Raw genomic sequence first — 22,855 nt, forward strand, 5'->3', positions numbered from 1 at the left:
GCTGGCGACGCAGAGCAGGGCAGAAGAGGCGGGGATAAGGCAGCCGGCGGGAAGAATGGTGAGCAGCAGCGCTCCAATGAGGAGCAGGAGCTGAGCTGCTGAAGATTGGAGAGCTGTCATTTGCTGTGCATAAGGTATGGAGCATGAATCCATGGTGTTAGTCCACAAGGGCAGCCGCACAGCATTGTGTGTATGAGTGTGTGAGTGTATGAGAGTGTGTGTAAGTGTGTGTTTGTGTGAGTGTGCATATGTCAGTGTGTATGTGAGTGTATGAGTGTGTGTGTGTGCTCAGACAGGCAGTGTGGAGAGAGGACATTATAGAGACTAGGGGCAGTATGTGGGGGACATTATGGAGACGAATATTATGGAGAGGGACGGTGTAGGTTGGATATTATGGGATGGAGAGGTATGTTTTGGAGAGGGGTGGTGTATGGGGTATATTATAGGGAGAGTCAGCGAAGGGGCTATTATGGAGATGGGTGGTGTAGGCAGGATATTATGGAGAGGGACATTTATCATGGGGAGGGGAAGCATGTGTGGGGGTATATTATGGTGACGGGCGGTGTAGGGGGTATACTATGGGAAGGGTCAGTGAAGGGGATTTTAGGGAGAGGAGTTGTGTAGGGGGTATATTATGGAGAGGGGTGGTGTGGGGGGTATATTATGGTGAGGGGTGGTGTGGGGGGTATATTATTGGGAGAAGAGTTGTGTAGGGGGTATATTATGGTGAGGGGTGGTGTAGGGGGTATATTATGGTGAGGGGTGGTGTAGGGGGTATATTATGGGGAGGGGCGGTGTAGGGGTTATATTATGGGGAGGGGGGTGTATGAGGTATACTATGGGAAGGGTCAGTGAAGGGGATTTTAGGGAGAGGAGTTGTGTAGGGGGTATATTATGGAGAGGGGTGGTGTGGGGGGTATATTATGGGGATAGGAGTTGTGTAGGGGTATGTTATGGGGAGGTGCGGTGTAGAGGGTATATAATGGTGAGGGGCATTGTAGGGGGTATATTATGGGGAGGGGCGGCGTAGGGGGTATATTTTGGTGAGGGGCAGTGTAGGGGGTATACTATCAGGAGGTGCGGTGTAGGGGCTATATTATGGTGAGGGGCGGTGTAGGGGGTATATTATGGTGAGGGGCGGTGTAGGGGGTATATTATGGTGAGGGGCGGTGTAGGGGGTATATTATGGTGAGGGGCGGTGTAGGGGATATATTATGGTGATGGGCGGTGTAGGGGTTATATTATGGGGAGGGGTGGTGTAGGGGGTATATTATGGAGAAGGTTGGTGTGGGAGGGATACTATGGAGAGAGACAGTCTAGGGGGATTTTTTCCGTAGGAAGCACATTGATGGACAATTATTACAACATGGTAGATATTTATACTTTGTTGGCAGTATAATGATTTTACAACGGAGCAAAATACTCCTGGCCACGATGAGAGCCACGCACGTTGTTTATAAAAGCTCTGCGTCCGTGCCGCCGCACGCGGCTCTCATCGTGGCCAGGAGTATTGTGTGCTGTTGTAAAATCATAAGCGCACAGCAAAAGGGCTAAGCCTCCTGATGTACCCTATTATGATAGTGTAGGGCGAAACACGTTGAGGCAACATTGCCGAGGTGTGAAGAGCTTAATATCACGGCTTAACATCTCAGGCACATTGTGGACATATTAATCCCATTATGAGTACGGGGATGAGGCAAAATTGCCGGGGTGTGGTAGAGCCTTAAGTTTATAGCTCAGTATATTGGCAGACTATATTAATGTTACTCCCATGTGAATAAAGGGATAGCATGTGCATATGAGAGGTGACATCTACGGACTGAGAGAGTGAGATAAATCATTCAGTCACTGGCTGGCATCTGTTTCAATTGGGCAAAGGAGCCTTTGTGTAGTCAACGGATGACACTGTATTAGGGAGGTTTGTTATTCTATTGGGGACAATGTGCAATAGCATTAGAACTTTAGTCTACGGATATTGGAGTGTAAAATTGGCTATTAATGATTGGGAATGATGCAATGGTAAATCCATATATAGTATATCCATATATGCAACAATTGTTAAACACTTCCCTTAAAAAAGGATGCCTAGTGAGATTTTCCCTCAGTAAAGGGTGTCTTGGAGTCCATGAATACAATGTTGTATAATTATATTAGTGTCCTTTATGACCCCCTCTTGTGATAGGGTTGATTGGACAGACTGCACACAAGCACGGTGGATGATTTGATATATTATTTATTCACAATTTATTAAAAGTTAAGTTTTATTATTTTTCCACCACAGTAAGTGATTTTTGCAATTATGGTAATTGGTTGGATTTGTATCTGGTGTAAGGGTACCGTTACACCTAGCGACTCACCAGCGATCCAGACCAGCGATATGACGTGGTCAGGATCGCTGGTGAATCGCTAGGTGGTCGCTAGTGAGCTGCCACACAGGCGGATCTCACCAGCGACATCGCAGGGGTCGGGGGTCGCTACTTACCTGTCAGACGCGGCGATCCTGTGTCCTCCCGCCCGGCTCCACGCGTTGCTCGTCGGCGCCACAGGAAGCGCCGCAGGAAGTGGACGACGAGGAATGGTCCAGCAGCTTCTCGCGCGATCAGCGATAACCAGCGGGGGAGCTGATCGGAGGTAAGTATCACATGCAGCGATATCACTAGCAATATCGCTGCAACGTCACAAAATCGGTGACTTTACAGCGATATTGCTAGCGATATCGCAGTGTGTAACGGGGGCTTAAGTGTGCCAATTCAGTGAAATCTCTAATACTGACTACATCTCATAAGTAGTGAGGTTCCTGTATGGTCCGCTGTCTGATGATAAAGGTAGCAACAACTCCCAGTATCTTCATACCATAGATAAGCACATACTGGGAGCTACATGTTCATGTCATACAAGTGTATCATGGGGCTGATCTAACACTGAAATTGACCACCGCAATAAGCGTGGTGCTGCATTCATCTACTCACGGTGGTTCTAATGTTACATTCATCTACTGACGGTGGTTCTGTCGCTGCATTCATCTACTGATGGTATTCATGACCCTGCATTCATCTACTGATGGTGGTTCTGTCCCTGCATTCATCTAGTGATGGTGGTTCTGTCCCTGCATTCATCTACTGATGGTGGTCATGTTGCTGCATTAATCTCTTGAAGGTGGTTCTGTTAGTGCGTTCATCTACTGATGATGGTTCTGACCCTGCATTCATCTACTGATGGTGGCTGTGTCCCTGCGTTCATCTACTGATGGTGGTTCTGTCCCTGCATTCATCTACTGATGGTGGTTTAGTCCCTGCATTCATCTACTGATGGTGGTTTAGTCCCTGCATTCATCTACTGATGGTGGTTCTGGCCCTGTATGTATCTACTGATGGTGGTTCTGGCCCTGCATTCATCTACTGATGGTGGTTCTGGCCCTGCATTCATCTACTGATGGTGGTTCTGGCCCTGCATTCATCTACTGATGGTGGTTCTGGCCCTGCATTCATCTACTGATGGTGGTTCTGTCCCTGCATTCATCTACTGATGGTGGTTCTGTCCCTGCATTCATCTACTGATGGTGGTTTAGTCCCTGCATTCATCTACTGATGGTGGTTTAGTCCCTGCATTCATCTACTGATGGTGGTTCTGGCCCTGTATGTATCTACTGATGGTGGTTCTGGCCCTGCATTCATCTACTGATGGTGGTTCTGGCCCTGCATTCATCTACTGATGGTGGTTCTGGCCCTGCATTCATCTACTGATGGTGGTTCTGGCCCTGCATTCATCTACTGATGGTGGTTCTGGCCCTGCATTCATCTACTGATGGTGGTTCTGTTGCTGCATTCATCTACTGATGGTGGTTCTGTTGCTGCATTCATCTACTGATGGTGGTTCTGACCCTGCATTCATCTACTGATGTTGGTTCTGGCCCTGTATTCATCTACTGATGTTGGTTCTGTTGCTGCATTCATCTACTGATGGTGGTTCTGTTGCTGCATTCATCTACTGATGGTGGTTCTGACCCTGCATTCATTTAATGATGGTGGCTGTGTCCCTGCATTCATCCACTGATGGTGGTTCTGTTGCTGCATTCATCTACTGATGGTGGTTCTGACCCTGCATTCATCTACTGATGTTGGTTCTGGCCCTGCATTCATCTACTGATGATGGTTCTGTCGCTGCATTCATCTACTGATGGGGGTTCTCTCCCTGAATTCATCTGCTGATGGGGGTTCTGTTGCTGCATTAACCTACTGATGGTGGCTGTGTCCCTGCATTCATCTGCTGATGGTGGTTCTGTCCTTGCATTCATCTACTGATGGTGGTTCTGCTGCTGCATTCAACCACTGATGGGGGTTCTCTCCCTGCATTCATCTACTGATGGTGGCTGTGTCCCGGCATTCATTTACTGATGGTGGTTTTGGCCCTGCATTCATCTACTGATGATGGTTCTGTCGCTGCATTCATCTACTGATGGTGGTTCTGGCCCTGCATTCATCTACTGATGGTGGTTCTGTTGCTGTATTCATCCACTGATGGGGGTTCTCTCCCTGAATTCATCTGCTGATGGGGGTTCTGTTGCTGCATTAATCTACTGATGGTGGCTGTGTCCCTGCATTCATCTACTGATGGTGGTTCTGCTGCTGCATTCAACCACTGATGGGGGTTCTCTCCTTGCATTCATCTACTGATGGTGGCTGTGTCCCTGCATTCATCTACTGATGGTGGTTCTGTTGCTGCATTTATCTACTGACGGTTCTGTCACTTCATTCTACCACTGGTTCTGATCATGTACATATGTAGCAAACCATAATGTGCTTCATGGCTAAGTTAAAACTGAAAATTATATGGTTCCATATGTGAGATTTGAGGTTCTGTAGGCAGGTCCAGGTGTGACCAGTATAGAGCATTGTAAAAAAAAAATCCAAGGTAATGATGAGAAGCATTGCATACTTTGCTTTACTACATATCTCAAAATGTATATCCAGTTTAAAATTAATAATACATGAGTATAATATGTGATTTGTCTGATCAATAGAAACGCTCATCTGAGCTGATCCAAGTACCATCAGGTTTTTCATTGAGCAGCTCTCAGACAGGCAATACAGTAGTAGGCATATAGCCCATGAAGCAGCCAGAGGTAAACATGTTAAAGGGGTTGTCCAGATTTAAGTTACAAGTCACTCTGTGACTGCAGACTCGTGAATCCTCACATTGCTCGCAGTGCTGTTGTGATTCGGCGGGCGCGTGACTGCAGGTATGTGACTTGCATACATGACAACTAGCCTTGCTTGGCCCCACTAATTACACCTGTATTGAGCAAGGCCAGAAACAGTCTAGTTGTAATATGGCAGGGAATATACACATCACATAAGTGCCCGCCCCCACCGCCAGCACCAGAAAATCCTCACAGCGCACATGATGTGAGGATTCACATATAGTGACTTTAGACTTGTAGCTTAAGATCGGACAACCTTTTTAACGATGGGCCGCTACTCATGGGCCACTGCTGTGTGCTTGCCCCCCAGGCTAAAATGTGCCAGCCAGCCCCTGCTGCCAGGTATGAAATTTTGCACTCTGTTTCCCGCTAGGCCTACGTACCTAGCTCCGGGATCAGGATCTTGTTTGACCATAGGGAAAGTCTGTAATTCCTGCACTTCATGTTGGACTTGGACGCAAATTGGAATTTCTGATGACAGAGGATACCATTTTGTGGGAGAAGCCGATGTAGGGAGGGCGGACTGGGTCCCGTTCTCTGTACATTGCTCGGTACTCTCTGGGACTGCAGTGTCAACAGGGGATGGGGGCTTCAAATTGCCTTTATATGGATGACATTCTCTCTTAATATCATCTGCTTCAGGTAATGCTAAAAACTCCCAGGGTTCTACGATTTTTACCTTTTTTTTTAGGCCAAACAGGAGTCTTACTAACCACATCAATAGAATCACATTTGGAAACCAGGGCTGTGGAGTCGGTAAGCCAAACCTGCGACTCCGACTCCTCAATTTCCCTTACACCGACTCCGACTCCAACTCCGACTCCCACACATATTGCTTATATTTAAGTGAAAAATTTATTGTAGTACAATGTGAACCTCAGACATTTAATCATTTTTATGATCCAATAATCAAGATATTTAGATAGAACAGAATATATATTGGTGTACTACCCGGTTTTCATTCTTTTTGGTACAGATATGGATAAATGGATAGATAGAGCAGATTTCTAATCTGCTTTTGCTAATGAAAACATTATCTATGAGCTCAAAAACCTTTCAGGTGATGCAGTTTTTTAAAAAGATGATCAGCTTTTGCAGCTGAAAAACGTATCCTCAAAAAACACAGGAAAAACGCTGTGTGTGAATGTAGCCTTAGATCAGGAATATAACAGCCATTTATAGGACATTTCATAACTTTCCCAAACTCCTATGAAAAAATATTCAGCACATCCTGCATTGAATTACTGTACCCAATTTATTATATATTTTAGGAGTCGGAGTCGGTCCATTTTATACCGACTCCAACTCCGACTCCACCAAAATGAGCACCGACTCCGACTCCACGACTCCGACTCCACAGCCCTGTTGGAAACAACGTCAAGGTTACTTTCATTGTGATGTGACGCAAGAGATTCACTCTCTGAAACTGTGTTGAGCCAATCTCCATTTTGTGGTGACACAAGAGCCTCCATAGTCCTTAGCTGGCCTTGTCAGTTCTATGGACGTCACACACGACGGCTGTAAGTCGGTGGCACGCCAGCTGGAGGGGCAGGTGGAAAGTTTTGTCCCGCTCCTGGACAGGGGGCTGGCTAACACCACTGCTCTTTAGGAGCCTGACAGAGGGGTTTGTTTTTCTGCTGTGACGGTGGTTTCTGCTCCTCACCTAGCACCAGCTGCTAACAGCCTCTGCTCCGGCATGGCGTCAGTTATTGCCATGGTTAAGGGGCTGCAGGTGACCGCCATCTATCTTTTCACCCGAGTCTTTAAACCGTCTTCTGTGAATAGCTGAGGCAATACATGACAGCCTCTATAGCAGGTATTCTGGGGGGGCATCTGTTTATCTATTGCGGGAGGAAGGGCCTCAAATCATGAAATCGGAGCCAATCTATTAAGACAGGGCTGCACCTTCAAACTTCCAAAAAGCAAAAATCATAGAAAAGTCATCATGTTTTAAAGGCTAAAAAGTAAAAAAAAAAAAAAGAAGTACTCAAATATTTTTCACTTACCTAAGATGGAAAGTTCTTCAGTATGGACGGCCCTGTGATCAACAGGAATGAGAGGCAGAATATTAGTCTAGAAAATCCCAGTAAAGTTTCACATTAAGGCCTCTTTCACACATCAGGTTTTCGCCGTCAGGCGCGATCCGGCGCTTTTGACAGAAACCGGATCCGGCGAAATGCAATGCCGGATCCGGTTTCCCCCCCATTGACTTGCATTTGCGCCGGATCGGGACGGATGGCCATGCGTTTCATCCGGTTTTCGCCGGATCCGGCAATGTGTCTCAATCCGGCGTCTGGAAAAAACGGCTACTGTAACGTTTTTTGTCTCCGGCGAAAAAGCCGGACACGCCGGATCCGGCACGTCCGGCTTTTTCACACAATGAAAGCCTATGAGCGCCGCAATGCGCCTGATCCGGTGAAAGCCGGATCCGGTGGCCGGATCCGGTTTTTTGGTCTGAGCATGCTCAGTAGCTCTGCCCACAAGACATATATAAAAGCAAGACAGTGGGACCCACAGCCACACCCAACATGCCACCCAAGAAAGCAACCAAGCGCAGCAGGAGAAGGCAGGAGACCACTGCAGCACCATCAGCACCACCACCACCCCAAATGGAGCAGCAAATGGAACATGCTGAGGAGGGGAGGCCAGCAGCAGATGAGAGACGGTAATTATCAAATCCCCCATTCCTCCAAACTAGGGCTATTGAATATCAAGATATTCATTGGCCCTTTGTTTCTCTTTATTCAACAGCCGCCCAATAGATGCAGCAGCAGCAATGGCAGCAGCTGGAACACCACCCACAGCCATGGAGTGTGGCCATCAGGAAGACAGCACATCTTCTTCTGGGAGCCCTCCCTCGCATCGTCAGCGTTTGACGGTAAGTTTTTATTTCCAAAATCCATCATCTCTGTAATATATGTCTATTCATTGCCTTTTATTTCAAAACAGGATTCACAAGATGAAGAGGAGCTCCCAGAAGAAGAAGGAAGGGGTGGACAGACACTTGGAGTGGGCTCACAATTGGTAAGTTTTTTGCATCAAACGCAGAAACACAACATCACACTACACACAACACATAGAAAACAATGTTCTGCAGACCACACACAGCAAACAAATGCCTACATCCAAAGACATAACATTTTTTGTTTTCTTCTCTAGTCTTCCCAATCTGGTGCTCGGCCAAGAGGTCCTCGCAGTGCCTCCCAGGGTCGTCGGCGACAGCAACGCGGCGGTCACCAGCGTGTAAGTATAAATATTTTTGCTTTGTTTTTTTGCACTTTTTATTTCATTTCTTTTGTGGAGGCTAATTATGTTATTTTTGTCTTTTTCTTTAACAGCCTTCACAGCGTGCTCCCGACTCTGACGGTGAGGATGGAGGACTCGATGTGGACCACCTCATCGATCTCGTCAGAGAAAGGGAGCCGCTCTGGAATATGGCTGACCGCCGCCACGCTGACCTTATCGTTACCCGACGACTCTGGGAGGAAATCTGTTCGCTCCTTGTGGGCCGCTGGGAGGACCTCGATGTTCGGGCCCAGATTAAAGAGCGCAAGTATATACAGTACCGGTTGCTTGTTGTAAACCAGTGTTTCCCGAACTCCAGTCCTCGTGGTCCCCACGGATCATGTGTTCAGGATTTCTATTTACTATGGAAATCCTGAAAACATGACCCCTGGGGACCATGAGGACTGGAGTTTGTGAAACACTGATGTTGTATACTAACCACTCCTTTCTCGTTTCAGGGAACAGAATTGTGAATCGGTGGCGGTCTGTGAGGGATCGTTTCAAGAAGGAGTTCAATAAAGAGATGCGGGCCCAGAGTGGATCTGGAGGACGCAGGAGCAAGTACAAGTACGCACAAGCCCTGTCGTTCCTCCGGGAAACAATGCTCACCAGAAGGTAAATATTACACACCACATGTGAAAAAAATGTAACTTTTTTTTTTTCAGCCAGGGCCATACCATGTCAGCATTTTAATTGTTTTTTTTTCTCTTTATTCCACAGCACGGTGAGCAGCACTCGGGAGCCTGCACGATTGGACCCTTCTGAGGCGATCCCTGAGGAGACCGGCACCGAGGGACACTTCGACCGCCCCGGTACATCTGCACCTTCCCACACATTCGACCCATCTGTCCCATCCACCAGCACAGGAGCATCGTGGCCGCCTACATTACATGAAGCTGCTGGTGAGGAGATCGCTTTCCCTTTACCCCACCCTTCTGCCCCTGCCACCTCTAGTACACCTGCGGGTACTGGGCGGCAGCGGCAGAGGGGTCAGGAAAAGAGTTATGCGCCAGAGTTCTTGCATCTGAATGCATCTTTCCAGAACTGTCTAAAAGTCTTGTCAGAGCAAATCTCCGCAGGCTTTCAGCAGATCAACTCCAGCATTCTGGAGGTGAAGACACTTCTGCAAACCATGCATTCAGAAGCAAGATCTTCGCCAAACCACACCTTTTTCAGGTCTGTTGTGGAGCGCATGGCAACACTATCTCCTACCCAGCAGATGCATGTAATGCATTCGTGCCACGGTGCTCTACAGCAGGTTACCTCCCAACCTCCACCTCCCACCACTGTAGTTCCTCCACCTGCACCCCCTCCAGCCACTTTCCATCCTCCCCCTCCTATTACATCTGCACCCCCTCCAGCCACTTTCCATCCTCCCCCTCCTATTACATCTGCACCCCCTCCAGCCACTTTCCATCCTCCCCCTCCTATTACATACCAGCAACCTCACCAGTACCAGCAACCTTCCCAGTACCAGCAACCTCCCCAGTACCAGACATCTCCCCACTTCCAGCAACCTGCCCCGTACCAAACTCCTTCCCCGTACCAAACTCCTTCCCCATACAACTTTCCATCAACATCATCTGCTCCTACAGTCCCTGCCCAACCCTCCACTCCACCGCCCACCACCTCTTCTGCCTCCCACATGTCCACCCATTCTGTAGCTTTTTCCACACCATCACCTCTAACTGTTCCTTCCCCACCACGATCCCAGTCCTCTCTCCACACTCCCATTGTCGAAGTGTCCCGCAGCCCCTCCAGCAGTATTTCCACCCCACACTACACAGATTTATGATGTGTTTTGTAATAAAAATGCCCTGTTGGTTTCAAACCTTTATTAAAAAAGTTTTTTTAACTTTAAAAACAGTTTACAAAAAAAAAATATTTTAAATAAAAGTTAAATTATTGTTTAAACTGGTTGTCTGTCATTTCTTTCTGCGGCGAAATATGTTTAAAAAAAAGGTTAAATACAGGGTATTTAAAAGGTAAAAAGGTATTCAAAACCAGGTATATAACTGTGGGTAAATTTTAGCTTTTTGCCACAGTTGTGTTCCTGGTTGTGTTTGAAGCAAAGTATTTCACCTAAAAAGTTGTGTTTATTGTTGGTGATTTCCTAACAATGTACACAACTTTTGTTAAAAGGTGAAATACTTTGCATAAAACACAACCAGGTACACACCTGTGGCCTAAAGCTAAAAATAGTAAGACCATGACAAGATAGCCAACTTTGGTTGGCAAAGGTATATACTGTTGGTCCAGAAGGTACACAAGTTTGGTTAGGGCACAAATCTTTCACACTCTGTCATCCTGCCAGTGTACTCTGCCTTGAGGTGACATAAAGTATAGTGCAAAATTGTCCCTCATTACTGAAACCGTCACAGAACTTCTAGTGGTAATATTTCCAATGACAACATCCATCTTCGCCAGTAACTTGCTCTTCTCTCCAACCTGCACTTTCTCCTCTACAACCTGTCAAAGAAGGGCTGTAGGAACATGCTATATATAGTTTTCCAGTAGCCAATCCCGTTCGGAAGGCCACAAGGGTCAATTTTAAAAACCAGATCCGGCGTAATCCGTCGAAAAACGGATAGAAAAACGGATGAACCGGATGAGACGGATCCGGTTTTGTCTGTCAAGAACAAGACGGATCCGGCAGAAAACCGGATCCTGCACATCAGGTTTTACTAAACATTTGCCGGATCCGGCACGACGCCGGATCGCGCCTGACGACGAAAACCTGATGTGTGAAAGTAGCCTAAACCATCCATATAGGATCACAAATATCATATGTTTTCATATCTATCTATTATCTATTTTCTGTCTATCTATAAATCACATTACAGATCTATATACCTCTAAATGGTATAGAAGAAGGTACACACAAAGGTGGAGTCTGTAGGTTGTTACTGGTAGGCACTGGTACCCATCAGCCTTGAAGTCATAGTGGGTGGCCGGTCTTCTCCGGAGTCTCCTGAGATCTCTTGGTGAGTAGAGATTGCAGAGTTATGAGGAATCCAGACTGGAATGTAAGTCTGTAGAATAAGAACTCTTTAATGCTTTCTCTGTCCTCTCGCTTCAAAGTCCTACAAGTTTCTCCTTCTCTTCTACACCCGATTCTTTGAATACACAGCTCTATATGAAAATGTAAGATACATTATAAACCATAAATATTTGATTAAGCTTAATAGAATATTACAAATATAAATTAAAGTTTCATACAAAAATTTCCATTTTCTTCAATTTGCTTTCACCGGTTTATGAGTGGTCATATAATATTGCCAAAAGTCTCTACGTTCTTTAAATTTTCAAATTTGTTTGAATTATGAGTAGAACATTTGACCAGTAGTCATTTTCATCAACTCCTTCTAAAGACCCCCATACACATGAGGTTAAAAAGACATTCCAAGTGTGGTAATTGCTTTCCCTAAACCTTTCTAAGATGCCATTTCTCGGGTGCTTCATTGGTCTGATTCTATCGGTTTAATAATTTCCGACTTTTATATTCTATAGGCGAGTCTTCGTCAGGCAACCCGTTTTTTCACAGTTTCTTTCAATTGCTTGTTGTTTAATAATGTCTATGTGTCCTTCTTGCTGGCATCCAGCCAATGGACCTATGGACTCCCTCATTTCCTTTTATCACTGAACATTCCAGGTAGCACCTCCTTTTCTAGTGAATTCGCCCTCATCATACAGTTGTGCTCAAAAGTTTACATACCCCGGCAGAATATTTGCTTTCTTTGCCTTTTTTTTTTCAGGGAATATGAATAATAACACCAAAACATTTTCTCCACTCATGGTTAGTGGTTGGGTGAAGCCATTTATTGTCAAACTACTGTCTTTTGTCTGTGTCTTTTTTAAAGCACAATGACAACTCAAAACATCCAAATGACACTGATCAAAAGCTCACATTACCCTGGTGATTTTGGCCTGATAACATGCACAGAAATTGAGACAAATAGGTTTGAATGGCTACTAAAGTTAACATCCTCACTTGTGACCTGTTTGCTTGTAATCAGTGTGTGTGCATAAAAGCTGAGTGAGTTTCTGGGATCCAGATAGACTCTTGCATCTTTCATCCAGCCATTGACCTTTCTGGAATGTGAGTCATGGGGAAAGCAAAAGAATTGTCAACAGATCTAAGGAAAAGGTAGCTGAACTGTATAAAGCAGGAAAGGGATGCAAAAAGATATCCAAGGAATTGATAATGTCAGTCAGCAGCGATCAAACTGTGATTAACAAATGGAAAATCAGGGGCTCTGTAAAAACAAAACCACGGTCAGGTAGACCAATACAAATTTCATCCACAACTGCCAGGAAAATTGTTTGAGATGCAAAGAAAAACCCACAAATAACATCAGCTGAAATACTGGACTCTCTGAAAACTAGCGGTGTGGCTGTTTCAAAGAAGCACTTGAAGAAAAAAGGGCTGCATGGTCGAGACGCCAGAAGAAAGCCATTATTGTGCAAATGCCACAAAGTATCTCACCTATAGTAGCAAAATATCACAGAGACCAGTCTCAAAACTTCTGGAGCAAGGTAATTTGGAGTGATGAGACCAAAATTGGACTTTTTGGTCACAACAATAAATGTTACATTTGGAGGGAGGTCAACAAGGCCTATGATGAAAGGAACACCATTCCTACAGTAAAGCAAGGAGGTGGATGGCTGATGTTTTGTGGATCTGTGAGCTACAAAGGCACAGGAAGCTTGGTCAAAGTTGAAGGAAAGATGAATGCAACACATTATCAGTAAATACTGGAGATAAATTTGCATTCATCGGCATGGAAGCTGCGCATGGTACGTACTTCGACGTTTCAACATGACAACGATCCAAAACACAATGCCAAGTTGACCTGTCATTGGATACAGCACAACAAAGTGAAGGTTCTGGAGTTACCATCTCAGTCTCCTGACCTCAATATCATTGAGCCACTCTAGGGAGATCTCAAGCCACAGTCCATGCTAGACAGCTCAGGAATTTACAGGAAATGGAGGCTTTTTGCCAAGAAGAGTCGGCAGCTTTACCATCTGAGAAAATAAAGAACCTCATCCACAACTACCACAAAAGACTTCAAGCTGTCATTGATGTTAGAGTGGGCAATACACGGTATTAAGAAATGGGGTATGTAAACTTTTGATCAGAGTTATTTGGATGGTTTGGGTTGTCGTTATGATTTAAAAAGAGAAGAAACAGTAGTTTGACAATAAATGGCTTCACCAAAGCATTAACAATGAGTGGAGAAAAAGTATTGAAATGTTGTTCCTATCTTCAAAAAGGGGAAGAAGGTGGACCCAGGCAACTATAGGCCGGTGAGTCTGACTTCTATACCAGGAAAGATCTTTGAACAAATTATTAAACAACATGTATGTCAGTACCTGGATAAGAATGAAGTGATTAAACAGAGTCAGCATGGGTTTGTAACTAATAAGTCATGTCAGACTAACTTAATTTCCTTCTATGACGGTATCACTGATTGGATGGATCAAGGAAATGCTGTAGATATAGTATATCTTGACTTCAGCAAAGCATTTGACAAAGTCTCTCATACAATCCTTATTGAAAAAACGACTAAGTATGGAATGGACAAGGCAACTGTTAGGTGGATTCATAACTGGCTTAGTGATCGGACCCAAAGAGTGGTCGTAAATGGCTGCACATCCAGTTGGAAGAATATCTTAAGTGGGGTACCACAGGGCTCTGTCCTGGGCCCTGTATTGCTCAACATCTTTATCAACGATTTAGATGAAGGAATTGAGGGTAAACTGATTAAATTTGCTGATGACACAAAGCTAGGAGGGATAGCTAATACTAGAGAAGAGAGAGAGAGGATTCAAAAAGACATAAATAAACTGGAGCAGTGGGCAGCAACTAACAGAATGATTTTTAACAGGGAAAAATGCAAAGTACTACATCTGGGCAATAAAAATGAAAAAAGCATATACAGAACGGGAGGAATAGGGCTAAGAAACAGCACATGTGAAAAAGATTTGGGTATACTAATAGATCACAGACTGAATATGAGTCAACAGTGTGATGCAGCAGGAAAAAAGGCAAATGCAATTCTAGGATGTATTAACAGAAGCATACAGTTTAGATCACATGAAGTCATTATTTCGCTCTACTCCTCTTTGGTCAGACCTCATCTGGAATACTGTGTCCAGTTTTGGGCACCACATTTTAAAAAAGACATCAACAAACTGGAGCAAGTTCAGAAAAGAGCGACCAGAATGGTGACCGGTCTGCAAACCCTGTCTTATGAGGAAAGGTTGCAGGATTTGGGAATGTTTAGCTTGCAAAAGAGAAGACTGAGAAGAGACTTAATAGCTGTCTACAAATATCTAAAGGGCTGTCACATTGTAGAAGGATCATCTTTATTCTCATTTGCACAAGGAAAGACTAGAAGCAATGGGGTGAAACTGAATGGGAGGAGACACAGATTAGATATTAGAAAAAACTTTTTGACAGAGTGATCAATGATTGGAACAGGCTGCCACGAGAAGTGGTGAGTTCTCCTTCAATGGAAGTCTTCAAACAGAGGCTGGACAGACATCTGACTGGGATGATTTAGCGAATCCTGCTTTGAGCAGGGGGTTGGACCAGATGGCCCAGGAGGTCCCTTCCAACTCTACGATTCTATGATTCTATTGGTGATATCATTCATATTCTCTGAAAAAAGGCCAAGAAAGCAAAAATTCTGCTGGGATGTGGAAACTTTTGAGCACAACTGTATGTGCTTAATCCTTGTATATACAGTATGTCCCTCATTGTGCCTGGGTCCCATCTTGGTATATACAGTATATACACCCTATCCTGGTATATATGTCCTTTATCCTGTGCCCCATCCTAGTATATATCCTCATCCTGGTAATATGTCCCTTACCCTAGGTTCAATGCTGGTATACAAGTTCTTCCCACTAAATTAGAATATCATCAAAAAGTTAATTTATTTCAGTTCTTCAAAACAAAAAGTGAAATTCATATATTATATAGTCATTACAAACAGAGTGATCTACCACACACAGACATATCCAGGACATGGGCTACAAGTGTCACATTCCTTGTGTCAAGCCACTCATGACCAATGTCCACTGTGTTTTATCAAGACCAAAGTCAGAGCAGCCGTCTACCAGGAAATTTTAGAGCACTTCATGCTTCCCTCTGCTGACAAGCATTTTGGAGATGGAAATGTCATTCTCCAGCAGGACTTGGCCTCTGTCCACACTGCCAAAAGTACCAATACCTGGTTTACACACAACAGTATCACTGTGCTTGATTGGCCAACAAACTCGCCTGACCATAACTGCATGGAGAATCTATGGAGTATTGTCAAGAGGAAGATGAGAGACACCAGACCCAACAATGCAGAAGAGCTGAAGGCTGCTATCAAAGCAACCTGGGCTTCCATAACCCCTCAGCAGTGCCACAGGCTGATCGCCTCCATGCCACGCCGCATTGATGCAGTAATTGATGCAAAAGGAGCCCGACCATGTATTGAGTGCATTTACTGATCATACATTTCAGTAGGCCAACATTTCAGATTTTAAAATCAGATGGTGTTATAAAGTATGCTAATTAACTGAGGTAATGACTTTTGGGTTTTCATTGGCTGTAAGCCATAATCATCAACAATAACAGAAATAAACACTTGAAAAACTTGTACCATGTTGTGCTGCGCAGAGGGAAGTTGAGTCCAGAAACCATGATTACAGGACCAAGCATCTTCAGGACAGGCACATAGATCTTTGCCTGCATCTCTCTGCATTTGCTGGCCTGTCCAACACCGACCCCCTTGATGCCTTTAGTACCCTCCTTTCTGCAGTGCTATTGGCTCCACTGGTCTGTCATCACTGGGGATGGAGCTATCGCGCACGTGGGTGGTGCAACTATACATGGTGGTGCCTTGTGCATAGAAGTGGTGGTGAGTGATGTGGGACAAAGGGACAACGTGCTTCCCACTTATTTCAAGGGCAAGGAGACATGGAATGCTGTGTCACCTGGTTGCTAGGAAATGCAGAACTGTGCTCTGCCTGGTGTTAGCCAATGGAGGGAATGTGTGCACCCTGCTTTACAGGTGAGCTGGGAGTGACTCCCTGGACATGAGTTGGAGGAGATCATCACCTGATTGCTATCTTTAGATTTGGGCTGGCTATTTAACACCTGCTACAAATCCAGTGCCTTGCTATTTATTCAGTTCCCTTGTGGTATGGGGAGTGCTTCCTGGTTGGGCTCTGGTTGCTTCTTAGCAATTCCTAATTGTCTTTACTTGTTCTTCTTCACTAGCTATTGTCCTGGGGTTTCCCTTTGAGTTTTATGCTTCTAGCTTTGGATTCCCTCTTGTTACCTGACTATACATCGTCCATGTCACCAGACACCAGGCAGCTATCCTGTGACAGCAGTCTATGAAGGGCTCTTAAAACCCACCTCCCGTTCGGGAGTGGGTAAAGAATATCCCGGCCCTTAAGTTTGGAAGGGGAATCTGGGAGTTAGTATGAAGTACAAGAAGAGACAGAGAGAGTTGAGTTGTGAGTAGTGTTGAGCATTCCGATACTGCAAATATCGGGTATCGGCCGATATTCGCTGTATCGGAATTCCGATACTGAGTACCGATATTTTTTCAATATCGGAATCGGAAGTTCCCATAATGCAAAGAGCCACTGCTGTGGCTCTGATTGGCGGCCGAAATGACGACATCATGATGCGCGGTCTGTGCGCATCATGATGCGCCGTCAGTTCGGGCCTTCCGGGGGGTCTATGCCGACTGCCCGGGGGTCTGTACCGGCCTGCCGGGGGTCTGTGCCGACTGCCCGGGGGTCTGTGCCGACTGCCCGGGGGTCTGTGCGGACTGCCGGGGATCTGTACCGGCCTGCCGGGGGGCTGTGCCGGCCGCCGGTGGTCTGTACCGACTGTCCGGGGGTCTGTGCAGTCTGCGGGGGTCTGTACCGGCCTGCCGGGGGGTTGTGCCGGCCTGACAGTGGTCTCTACTGACTGTCTGGGGGTCTGAGCGGACTGCCTGGGGTCTGTACCGGCCTGCCGGGGGTCTGTGCCGGCCTGCCGGTGGTCTGTGCCGACTGTCCGGGGGTCTGAGAGGACTGCCGGGGGTCTGTACCGGCCTGCCGGGGGGGCTGTGCCAGCCTGCCGGTGGTCTGTGCCGACTGTCCGGGGGTCTGTGCAGGCTGCGGGGGTCTGTGCAGGCATCGTCTGATGGGACTACAAGTCCCATCGGGCGATGCCTGCCACCATGACGGTGATTGACACATTAGCCAATGATGGGACAGTAGTAGTCCCATCATCCGGCCTATGTGTTGAATGTAAAAAAAAAAAAAATACATACTACATACATACTACATGCTACATACATACTACATGCTACATACATACTACATATATACTACATGCATGCAACATGCATACTACATATATACAACATATATACTACATGCATGCAACATACATATATACTACATATATACTACATGCATGCAACATACATACAACATATATACTACATGCATGCAACATGCATACTACATATATACTACATGCATGCAACATACATATATACTACATGCATACTACATGCATGCAACATACATACTACATATATACCACATGCATGCAACATGCATACTACATATATACCACATATATACTACAGGAATGCAACATGCATACCACATATATACTACATACATGCAACATACATATATACTACATGCAACATGCATGCTACATATGTACTACATGCATGCAACATACATACTACATATATACCACATATATACTACATGCATGCAACATACATACAACATATATACTACATGCATGCAACATGCATACTACATATATACTACATGCATGCAACATACTACATATACACCACATGCATGCAACATGCATACTACATATATACCACATATATACTACAGGCATGCAACATGCATACCACCATACCACATATATACTACATGCATGCAACATACATATATACTACATGCAACATGCATGCTACCTATATACTACATGCATGCAACATACATACTACATATATACCACATATATACTACATGCATGCAACATACATACAACATATATACTACATGCATGCAACATGCACACTACATATATACTACATGCATGCAACATGCATTCTACATATATACTGCATGCAACATACATGCAACATATATACTACATGCATGCAACATGCATACTACATGCATGCAACATACATACTACACAAATACCACATACATGCAACATGCATACAACATATATACTACATGCATGCAACATACATATATACTACATGCAACATGCATGCTGCATATATACTACATGCATGCAACATACATACATGCTACATATATACCACTTATATACTACATGCATGCAACATACATACAACATATATACTACATGCATGCAACATGCATACTACATATATACTACATGCATGCAACATACTACATATATACCACATGCATGCAACATGCATACTACATATATACCACATATATACTACAGGCATGCAACATGCATACCACATATATACTACATGCATGCAACATACATATATACTACATGCAACATGCATGCTACCTATATACTACATGCATGCAACATACATACATACTACATATATACCACATATATACTACATGCATGCAACATACATACAACATATATACTACATGCATGCAACATGCATACTACATATATACTACATGCATGCAACATATATACTACATATATACTGCATGCAACATACATGCAACATATATACTACATGCATGCAACATGCATACTACATGCATGCAACATACATACTACACATATACCACATGCATGCAACATGCATACTACATATATACTACATGCATGCAACATACATACTACACATATACCACATGCATGCAACATGCATACAACATATATACTACATACATGCATGCAATATATATAATACATGCATGCAACATGCATACTACATATATATATATATACTAAATGCATGCAACATGCATACTACATATATACCACATATATACACTGCATGCATGCAACATATATACTACATGCATGCAACATGCATACTACATATATACTACATGCATGCAACATACATACTACACATATACCACATGCATGCAACATGCATACTACATATATACTACATGCATGCAACATACATATATAATACATTCAACATGCATACTACATATATACTACATGCATGCAACATACATATATAATACATGCAACATGCATACTACATATATACTACATGCATGCAACATGCATACTACATATATACCACATGCATGCAACATGCATACTACATATATACCACATACATACTACATGCATGCAACATACATATATACTACATACAATACATTCATACAATACATACATATAGACATACAGTACATATAACATAGAGTACATACTCACCATCACTTGTCACTTTGATCCCCGAAGCCATTGTCATATGTGGAATAAATATTAAAATATCAAACCACCAATATACTTACCCCTGATCCGCAGAAGTCCACGAGTGTCCCACGATGATCTTGCGTGGAGAACAGCAGCATCAGCTGATGCTACCGTTCTCTACGGGCTCCAGGAATCCAGTGTCAGGAGGTAGGTATCCTTCCGCACTGTATTCCTCCGCCACTGTAAAAAAAAAGTCCCTAGTCTCACTTTATGGCAAAGCTGTGTGGGAAATTTCTCACACAGCAATGCCATAAAATGAGACTAGGGACTTTTTTTTTTACAGTGGCGGAGGAATACAGGGCGGAAGGATACCTACCTCTCGACACTGGTTTCCTGGAGCCCGTAGAGAACGGTAGCATCAGCTGATGCTGCTGTTCTCCACGCAAGATCGTCGTGGGACACTCGTGGACTTCTGTGGATCAGGGGTAAGTATATTGGTGGTTTGATATTTTAATATTTATTCCACATATGACAATGGCTTCGGGGATCAAAGTGACAAGTGATGGTGAGTATGTACTCTATGTTATATGTAGTGTATATAGTGTACATTTTAAGGACAAAAACAGACAGTATCCACCCATGATGCCCCAAACCTCCGTATAGATGGAGAATAATCCCAGACTAGGTCCCCGGGGAGTGCTTAAACCCCACAAACAAGGTTGATGTACAATGCCCAGGCAAAATGGCCAAAAGGTAATTGTAATAGGGTAGAGGGCGTCATTATAGTAAAATAAACCGCAGGTGTAAAGCTGCGGTATGAGAGTGGGGGAATGTAAACCCCAGGGGCACTTACCGGGAATGGAGGCAAGGGGGAACCAGGCTGTACCACCCCCGACGCGCGTTTCGCGGCGTCTCAGGCCGCTTTCTCAAGAGGGATATGGTAAGAAAGGTCCATCAGGACCTTAAAATAGCCCCTGACCTCGGTCATGTGACCTAAGTTGACCAATAGAAAAAGCGCTGTCAGCGCATGCGCCCTAATCACCGCCAAAGTATATGGTCCTAGGTAGGACCTTGCCGAGGCCCCTGACCTAGATCATGTGACCTTGAACTGGCCAATAGTGACGGCACTACCGGCGCATGCGCCCCAGGCCCAGGAAGTCCCGTGATGCACCGCAGGCATCATGTGTCGCTGCACACAAGCCGGGATAACACCCGGATGTGCGCACCGCACATAAAGATGCCGGGCGCAGAGCAGGGCCACCGAGCACTAAAGGCGATGCGCACGGCCAATCATCATAAAGCCAGTGCAAAAATAGATAGAATCAATGGGGCAAAGAACTTATATGCAAAAAATATATATACATATGCAAAACTCTTATTATTCAAACCGCTAGATATAAGTGGCAAAAAATATATATATATATAGATGTCGATATTTCTAGCACATATATATAACAAATTCAGAACACCACAGTTAATATATATATCAGAATACAGCCAATAAGAAGTAACGCGGTATGACATATAGACAATATACAGTAATGAATGCATAATATGATATATACAAATACAGGATATAAATAAGAATGGGTATACATTTATCATTGTCACAGAGAAGCATCCAATACTGTAATAAATAGACACTTTGGGCGCTTGCAGATGAACAGTCCAATTATGTAGACAGTCACATCACAAATCCACTGACAGGGGAAATACTGTGTGCTAAAAAAGAATAACAGTGAAAAGAAAATGAAATTAAAAACAGAATATAAAAACAAGAATAAAAACAAAGAACAAAAAGGAACTGCCACGGAATCAATGGGGGATACGGAATTTGTAGGCAACAAAAAGGAAAGGAAGAGGTCTCCCACAATAGTTGAGACAAGGCCAGTGTCAAAGAGAGATTTATCTATACTGCAGGTGTTATAAGAAAGGGGCAAAACTAAGATGTTCATTGAGTCCCTTTGGGGTCATGGTGTCTAATTCCACAATTCACCTCGCTTCCATCTGTGCGAGTATTTTCTTGTTATCACCACCCCTGATACCCATCTGCAATACATCAATCCCCCTGACCTTCAACAGACTACCATCACTATTATGATGTGACCGGAAGTGTCGGGGGATCGTTTTCAAATCAGCCGGATCAGATGCCAAACCAGCTGCGCCAATGTCCCGCACATGCTCCCTAACACGTGTCCTCAACTCTCTAGTGGCCAGACCAACGTAAATTTTTGGACACGGACATGTGGCATAATATATCACATTTGATGTGCCACATGAGATACGATATCTGATTTTAAACTGTCTGATACCGCTTGAAGAGGAGAACGTGGAGCAGCGCAGGACAATATGCGCAGCTAATACAATGTCCACAAGAAAATGAACCAGTGATCGGGCCGCTTGAACCGAAAGGGTTCTTAAGGGTGGGGACACAGTGGCTCCGCACCAAAATGTCGTTAAGATTTTTTGATCGGCGAGGTGTCATAGAGGGAAAGTTCCCCAGGGTGGCCCCTAGGAAGGGATCTGTCTCTAAAACAGACCAATGTTTGCGCAAAATAGTGCGCATATTTTGCCACTCATGGTTATATGTAGAGATGAACCTGACAGGTCCATCACCAACATTTCCACCACCCCTCTGGGTGGAATGTAAAAAGGCTTCTGCGTGGAGTGTACCTTGCCCTTTTATAGCCGGCTTTTATACATCTCCAGCTATAACCTCTATTGAGAAAACGGTTTGTCAGATCATGGGCTTGTCTCTCAAATCGGTCATCAGTGGAACAGATGCGTCGCATACGGAGGAATTGTCCGACCGGGATGGCCCTCACCGTGGAATGATCATGGGCTGATGTGGCATGCAATAGGGAATTCACCGAAGTGGGCTTCCTGAATACGTCCGTCTGGATACGTCGACCAATATCGACCTCCAGACGGAC

The 22,855-nt window shown here is 44.5% G+C and overlaps 1 protein-coding gene across 1 annotated transcript in view; it reads right to left on the minus strand.

Annotated features, from left to right (window-relative positions):
• Positions 1 to 22,855, minus strand: part of LOC141057115 (chemerin-like receptor 1) — a 53,799-nt gene that overhangs the window by 21,922 nt on the left and 9,022 nt on the right. Inside the window, exons 2-3 of the mRNA XM_073553661.1 lie at positions 11,339 to 11,617; positions 7,207 to 7,238 (exon numbers count right to left, since the gene is read on the minus strand). The gene's annotated coding sequence lies outside the window, so the exon portion shown is untranslated. The remainder of the gene's footprint in view (positions 1 to 7,206; positions 7,239 to 11,338; positions 11,618 to 22,855) is intronic.

This window comes from Dendrobates tinctorius, unplaced genomic scaffold (genome assembly GCF_039654945.1).
Source record: "Dendrobates tinctorius isolate UK_male_01 unplaced genomic scaffold, ASM3965494v1 ptg000202l, whole genome shotgun sequence".
NCBI classification, from domain to species: Eukaryota; Metazoa; Chordata; class Amphibia; order Anura; family Dendrobatidae; genus Dendrobates; species Dendrobates tinctorius.